We start from the raw sequence: 8,210 nt of genomic DNA, 5'->3' as shown, positions 1-8,210 counted from the left end.
ATAGCACTCAAATGCTCTATATATATCATCATAATTTGTCTCTAATGGGATTTGGGAAACATGAAGGAATCGTAGTTTCCCTGTGTTACCCAAATTGCTAGATTTTTTAACATCAGTAGAGTGGTCCTTTTTAGTTCGAAGGTCGTCAACAGAATTTTCCTTAATTACAGTAGCAGAAGTCTTCAACAGTGCCGGGGGGGAGTCAGCAAATCCAGGGGATGGGGAGTCAGTATTTGAAGGGTCCATATTTAAGGGTGGGATTTTCATGTTTTTTGTTGTTGTTTTGTTGGGGTACCTGCTTGGGAATTATAAGAAAGTATCATACATTGGAAAGGAAATTTGTATTCTCCACTATCGGCACAATGAGAGTATACTTCCCAGATGGTCCACTCCATACCCTACCCGAAGGATAGCATCAAAACAGATGTAGAGGCACAGGTGTAAGCTAAACCCGCCTGTTAGGACTGAGACCAAGGTAATATGGAATCATCCTCCCCATATCTGTAATGATGGGCTTCCGGCCAAAAGCCAAGAGTCCAACCTCAAGGATTGGATCCCCCTGGATTCCGATGACCCAACCCTTGAGAGTAGTTCCGCCAAAAAGGTCCAAACCATCTTTGGGATGGCTGAGATCATCCAATACTCTCATATATAGCTTTGAATGCGAATACCTCCCAACCGTGATCCCTTCTCCCATTCATCTAAGCAGGCAGTAATAACGAATGAGGAAATATCCACGCCATTTAAATAAAATAGAAACAAATAGATAAATAAATAAATGAACAAATAAAATAAATAAATATATATATATGCATACATCTACATATTTATATATATATATATATATATATATATATATATATATATATATATATATATATATATATATATATATATATATTACTAAGAAAAATAATAATCATAGAGATAGGACAGCAAGATGAAAGAAAGTTGATAAAATTAGGAGAAGGTCGAAGTAATATTAAGCAGAAGAAAAAGATGAAAGAGAGAAATTTAGATTCAAACTGGGGGAGCAATTTCCCGAAGCTCGAGAGCCCTCTTGCCCGTCACCAAGATTCAGCACGGGAATGAAATGCCGTGCTGAAGCTCAATGACTTCATCAAGGCATTCTCTCATTAAGAGGGTGCGAAGGTATGAAAATGCGTCCCTTGCTGGTTAGAACACGCCAGTACCATGAAGTCGTCGCGCATAGAGCGACTCAGCCGGAGCTGTAGGATCTGTAGAGGGGCCAGACTACGGCCCCTAAGCCTGCCTGAATGATGGAGAGGTTTCCTTCAGGTCCTGACCATAGGCCTGGACCGGAACAAGCCCCCCCCCCCTTTTCTTTGACGAGTCCGAGAACAGCATAAAAAATGTGGGGAAAGTACGAGAATATCCACTCCCATCAAGAGGTTCCATTGGTCAACACCCATTGCAGGTCTAATCGTTCCGCTGGTCCCATAGAGGCCAGAAAGTCCGGTTAATCGTTGCTTTGAAACCACCGGAACTTGGGCCGCCCCATAGGGAACTTATCCTGAGGCGACCATTCGGAACTTTAGACGGGTCAATGAGGAGAAGAGACCTAGGAAACGTTCCAAGGTAGGGCTGAAAGCTCTGCCTGACTGAAAACAGGTACTGCGACTTTCCTCAGCCTTGCCACAGTCAACTGAAGGGAAGGCTCGGAGGAGGCGGCAACAGAATCTGGCGTCCCCAGGCGGTCACCCATTCAAGTACCGACCAAACCCGACGTTGCTTAACCTTGCTGGACGGACGAGAAGCGGGGTTTCCAACGTGGTAAGGCCGTTGACTCAATATCATGGCTAGATACTCCAGATGTTGAGGCCGAAGAAGAGAAGGCTCCTAGCAAATTACCATGAACCCCCACTCATGGTAAGGACCCGGAAGCTTGTCCCGGCGTTGAAGAAGGTCGAACCCGAGCCTACCGGAGTTGACCAGACCTCCAAAAGGCGAAGGAGGCGGAAGCCTGCTCCTGAGCGGCCATGAGAAAAGCAGGGAGAGTTCTCTGGGGAAAAACCTGCGATGCCACGGTGGGATCGCCACACTGCATCTTAAGCAGGAATACCTGTAGTCTAGGCTGAATTCCACGAGCTTCCTGGAAGATGGATGGAATGGAAACTGAAAGTACCCGTCCTTCCGATCCAGGGCCTAAGAAGTCCTGTCGCCTCGTTACCAGTCTGATCGATTCTGCTGTTCCACGCTGGACGAAGTTTGTTCGACAAACTTGATCAGAGCTGAGAGGTCGACTACGGAATTCCCGTCTCAGATACTTTCCTACGAGAAAGGATCGACTGAAGAAGCCGGGGGGTGAAGCCGTCGACGATCCTATGGAGGACCTTCTCCTAAGGTATGGATCATTCTGCCCAAACGGGCAAACTCTTGCCGACCCTATGGCATAGAGGTTCAGTGACATTGAATTCGCTGACAGAGACGACAGGCGCGATATCCTTGCTGATCACGCAGATCGTGCAGGAATTGGCATCGGGAAGCTGTTATCCAGATGAGTAACCTTAGGCATCCTCCCAGCATGAAACCTGCAAGGGGGGATTGCCAATCCTAGAGTTCGTGAACTCTGCCGCTCCCTCTAGGATTATGCCCCCCCCCCCCCCCCCCCGAGAGAGCCTCCCGTGCTACCTGTTCCTGAAAGGAGGGGACTACTATTGGACACCTTGTCTCAGTTGTCGTAGCCGGTCCGATAACTTAGGCCGACGAGGCTGAAAGAAAGAGGCGCTGGAGCCCTGCAGGGTCTGGAAGAAAGCGCCTTGGAGGAGTGAAAACGAAAGTCGACTTCCTCCGCACAACCGCTGTCTATGTCTCTGTCCTTGGGCACAAACAAGCTCTTCCCAAGGATGGAAGGGTGTCTGAGGTTGTCGACATCCATGGATGAGACACCCGAAAGGAAGCCCTCGCTCATTGCGTCCAGATGGTCCAACATCGAGCTTGCCCGCGACGAAACGCCAAGGTGCTTGAGCCCGAGAGGAGGAAAGTACCCATGATCTTCCTGTAGCTTCCTTGAACAAAACCTCGGGTCGCAACCAAGAGGGAAAGGACCTGGTAAGCCCCTTTCACGAGATGGAGAAGAGGAAGGGGTAAACCAGTCACCCCTTGGCCGATGGAGAAATCTCGAACGGAAAACTCCCTGGCAAAACCCTAAAAGGGAATGACGGGGAAGGGCTAACCCAGGTTCTGGAAAGAAGAATGTTGCTCAGACCTCCCTGAAGATTCTTCCTGCTCTTGCATGTGCCATGCTCTGCGTTTACGGGGTGAGGCCGTGTTCTGGAAATACGCTCCAGAAGACTCGCCAGGCTGGCCATGCTGCGAAACCCCAACAGGAATCGCGGTCGCAATCGCCCTGGCGCTCGCGCGATGGTAAATCAATGGTTTGCGAGTGGCCGAACGTGGAAGCGCCCATGCGTGGGCACGCAGGAACGCAAACGAAAGTGCGCGAAGGAGCGTGGTAGGAAGGGAGAGAGGTGGTAGTCGGCAAGCGATGACCCGTAGGCGAGCAATGGATACTGCAGGAATCAAGCCGACGTTCGCGCGATGAACCACCGTAGGTTCGCGCGACGGAACACCGTCGGTCCGCGCAACGGAACACCGTCGGTCCGCGCGACGGAACACCGTCGGTCCGCGCGACGGAACACTGTCGGTCCGCGGGCGAACATTGGAGAGCATGTGCGCGGTCGCGCATGAGCGTAGGCGCGCGGGCACGTGGGCGTGCGGTCGTGCGGGCACGTGGGCGTGTGGACGCGCAGGCACGTGGGCGTGCGGGTGAGCGCAGGCGGTCGGGAGATCGATGACGCGTATGCGGGCGATGGCGCACTCTGGTGAGCGATAGCCCGTAGGCGAGTGAAGGCGCGTTGGCAAGCGATGGCGCGTCGGCAAGCGACGGCGCGTTGGCGAGCGGTGGTGCGTCAACAAAACGCTAGCGCGCAGGTGAAGAATCGCGCGGGCGCGTAGGCGATTCCCAACGCGAGAGAGACTAGTAATGGTTAGCGCGCATCGCGCTAACAGAAGGCGCGCAGGTGCATCAGGAAGGTGAGCGCTGAAGCAAGCTGTTAATCAGGCGATCCTGGACGGTCAGAAAAAACCGTTGGCGCCCATTGGTGAGTTGCAGAAAAGGGCGCGCAGATGTGCGCTGGCGATTGAAGAAAGCTGGCGCACAGAAGGACAGAAGTAAAGGTGAGCGCTGGCGAGCAGGAGGAAAATCTACGGCAAGACTCAGCTACCGGAGATTGTGGTCCACAGCAGGCGAGCGCTAGATCGCTACTAATGGTGTCCAGGGGAACTGACACTCGTGGCAGATCGATGGCGATCGTTGACGCATAGGAGATCACTGACGTGCAGGCGAACGTTGACGCGTCTATAGTCGCTGGCGAGCAGAAGGCAACGCGTGGAAGCCTGTGCGTAGAAGTAGAGTCCTTGTCCAAGACCTGAACCGAAGTTCTAGATCGCGAGGGCGAACGTGGGCGCACAGGGCGTGTAACAGGAACCAACAGGAACAGCAGAGATGATCATCATGAGAGCGCTGACGAACAGGAGAGTGCTAGCGATCAAGAAAGCGCTGATGAGCAGGAGAGCGCCTGTGCGCTAACACTGAGCAGGAGAGCAGGAGAGCGCCTGTGTGCTAACACTGAGCAGGAGAGAACACAGCAGAAGGGTGCGCAGGGGAACCCTGACACGCAAGGAAAGAACCCCCGTGGGAGGCAACCCTTTGCCCCGAAGGGATCATTGTCCGTCGGGAGCCTGATGTCCGTCGGAAGACCGTTGACTGTCCGTCGGGAATCTGATGTCCGTCGGAAGACCGTTGTCCGTCAGGAAGACCGTTGCCCGTCGGAAGACGAGGTCAGACTGCTGTCCATCTGCACCAGGGGCGGAAGATCAAGAAGGAGTTGTAGACTGTATACGAGATTCAAAAAGGCGCCTCTTAGCACCCTTATAGGGAGATGGGAGGCCCTTACGACGCAGCAGATGGTGAGCCTTACGGCGAAGGAGGCCAACCGCAACAACAGCAGAAGAATCCTCCGAAGAGGAGTCTCTATGAGTGTACTCTCTCGCGAACGAAAGAGAAACACTTCGTAGAAGAGACGGGTCAGCCAGTGACCTAAAAGGAGCAATCCTCCGAAGAGGGGCTCCTGCAGTTGCCCAGCCCCTTGAGCGTAACTGCAGGTGCGACCGCTCAGCACCAAGAGCATAGTCGCACGAAAAAAAGGCAAGAGAAGAACCCCCCAAAAGGGGAAAAACTCAAGCCTGGGCAGGAAAAACTTCCCTCGGAAGGAAAGTTACCCACCCAAGGAGGCGAGCCTCCAGAGTGTTCTAAAATAACTGGAGAGCTGTCAATCGTCACGGGAGTACTTCCAGAAGAAGGAGACACGCCCCTGACGAAAATATATAGGAGAGGCAGCAACAGCCGAATCCCCAGGCCTCAACAAGACAGCTTACTCCGTTGTCACATTACAGAAACGAACTAGATCGGTAACTGTAAAAAAATAAAACAAAAATCATTAGTTAACATTCATTCCCCCGGGAAGGCTCCGAAGAGGAATCCCGAGGGAAAGGAACACAAGAATTACACAACAGGCACGTGCCCTCACAACCACTTACACTCACGGAAGGAGAGCTGTAACCAACACAGAATTATAACAATTATAATTACATAACTATGTAATTATGTAATTTAAAAATGAATGAACACTAAAGAAAGAACGAAAACCCCGAAAGGAATCGTTCTACAAAGCTGAAAAATCAACAAATACAATTACTGTAGATTCATAAACTAATTGAGACAAAACGTATGGCATAGCAACCGCCCCACACGGGAAGGAAGCTACAAAGGCATAGAAAGTAACGTAGTAAAAGGGTGAACGACCTCAAGAGAGAGAGAGAAAGACCGAAGTCAAACTCGATCGCGACCCATGAAATTACACCACGGTGGCCTAACTGCCGAGGGCTCCACGGAGATATCGTACAGTACACACACAAGCACAAACTCTGAAAAGGAAACTTACTGATTTTTATACTCAAATATATACATAAACATGAGAAAATGTTTACATATATATTGAGTAAAAGAAAAGTAAGTGATTAAGTAAAGACAAAACAAACAATGGCTGCCAAGCGAGGACAAAGACAGAGACGTATGTCCATGTCCGAGCCAAAAGTGAAAGTGAAGCAATTCATCGGTGTGTGAGGGGGGGGGGGTAAGCTTGCTACCACTCCCCTACCCCCCTGCTAACTAGCGCGGGGGTAATACACCCTCGTTAAATTCTAATGGCTCGCCATTTCAGCTACGCTAAAAGGTAAACCCAATGTAAATAGCGTGGTTTGTATTTCGGTTATGGAACAACTTGTCAATAAAGTCTATACTAGACGATAGAGCGTTTTAGACATACTGTAGATAGCACAGGCTTCTTGACCGTGCACCAAAGAGTCATGAATAGACTCCTAACCTCTTTGGTCCTGTCCCGATATAACTCCATCGTTTTAACCGGGTAAAATATTCTTCATAGCCCTTCACAAACCAAATCCGAGAGGAAAAAGATCCTGAAAGATTTAGGCCATGGATGAGAAGGACGTTTGTTAATGATCAAGAATCCAGGATGCAAGGCGCCTATGGCTTAACCATTGTGAAGTCCATGTTCTTGCTAAAAGATTGAAATTCACTGGCTCTCAACTATAGTAGACTTATTTAAAAAGTCTCCAAGGTTAGGCCTTAAAATGAAACCAAGTGTAAAGGCTCGGATCTGTCACTACCGCAAAATTCCAGAAACGAATCCTAAATTTAGGCTGGAGCATCTTGCTGACCCTTCTAAATCATCTTAAATGACCTGAGATGATCTATAAGGTCTTTATTTTATAGATGCAATCTTCTGCGTCTGCAGACAACTGTTCGCATATTCCCTTGATGGTCGAGGAGGAATAAATGTGTTTTCCCCCCAAGGTCTGAGAAGAAACAGGCCGCTGTCTTAAGAGTTACCAAATGAAGAGCCCTTTAGCTCTACACTAATCCACAAAACACACTAATTGGGTTGTAAAACCCTGAGGCAAAGGTCCCTTGTACAAGCGATAGCCTCCGCTGTCTCCTTCGAACAACCTCTTGATCATAGGGGTTTTCCAAAATACTGGAGGCAGCTAGACCTAAAGCCTGATGGTTTAAAAATAAAGCATTCGTGATCCTGACACAGGAAAAAACGGACTGATGACATGCTTCTAGCAAACACCCATCATGAGCCCAGCATGGGACCAGTATGGTTCCAGCCTGCAGTATATGCTCATCAAGTCGTGAGAGAGAGAGACAAGATCTAGACCTCCTCCCAACATGCATCCATATCAGTCGCAAGAAACCGATACTGAAGCTAGGCCTGCTGAAAAAAAGCATCAACAACATGAACCTCATGCTGTGAAGTTGAGACCTGATCGTGTGTACCAACAAATATGATATTTTGATTATAAAATAAATTTTTGAATATACTTACCCGGTGAATATATAATAGCTGACGTCTCCGACGGCTCGACAGATTCCAAAAACTCGCGAGCGATCGCCGTGAAGGTTGCGGGTGTGACCACCAGCGCCGACTATCGGCCAGATACCGCATATACTTGTCAATTTCTCCAGTTCTTCTCAGTCCGCTGGGTCTCTATCGGGGAGGAAGGGAGGGCCTTTAATTTATATATTCACCGGGTAAGTATATTCAAAAATTTATTTTATAATCAAAATATGTTATTTTTATTAGTAAAATAAATTTTTGAATATACTTACCCGATAATCATGTAGCTGTCAACTCCGTTGCCCGACAGAATTCTATGGAGGGATACGCCAGCTATCACAATACTAGAAGGGGGTGTACTTACCAGCGCCACCTGTGGCAAGGTACTCAAGTACTTCTTGTTGACACCTCCTCAATTATTCCTCGGTCCACTGGTTCTCTATGGGGAGGAAGGGAGGGTCGATTAAATCATGATTATCGGGTAAGTATATTCAAAAATTTATTTTACTAATAAAAATAACATTTTTCAATATTAAACTTACCCGATAATCATGTAGCTGATTCACACCCAGGGGGGTGGGTGAAAAACCAGTGTACAAGACTAAAGGATAGCTAAGTATCCCGTATTTCATATAATCAGTTATCCACAATAACAATGAAATAATAAGTACCTGGTAAGGAAGTCGACTTGAACCGTTACTCTGC

The 8,210-nt window shown here is 48.7% G+C and overlaps 1 pseudogene; it reads right to left on the bottom strand.

Annotated features, from left to right (window-relative positions):
- Nucleotides 1–1,689: 1,689 nt before the first annotated feature.
- LOC137614532 (5S ribosomal RNA) lies at nucleotides 1,690–1,808 on the bottom strand (annotated as a pseudogene).
- Nucleotides 1,809–8,210: the final 6,402 nt, after the last annotated feature.

This window comes from Palaemon carinicauda, chromosome 20, assembly GCF_036898095.1.
Source record: "Palaemon carinicauda isolate YSFRI2023 chromosome 20, ASM3689809v2, whole genome shotgun sequence".
In the NCBI taxonomy this organism is placed as follows: Eukaryota; Metazoa; Arthropoda; class Malacostraca; order Decapoda; family Palaemonidae; genus Palaemon; species Palaemon carinicauda.
Note: the sequence above shows the minus strand (reverse complement) of the source record. Positions and strands in the feature narration are given on the sequence as shown.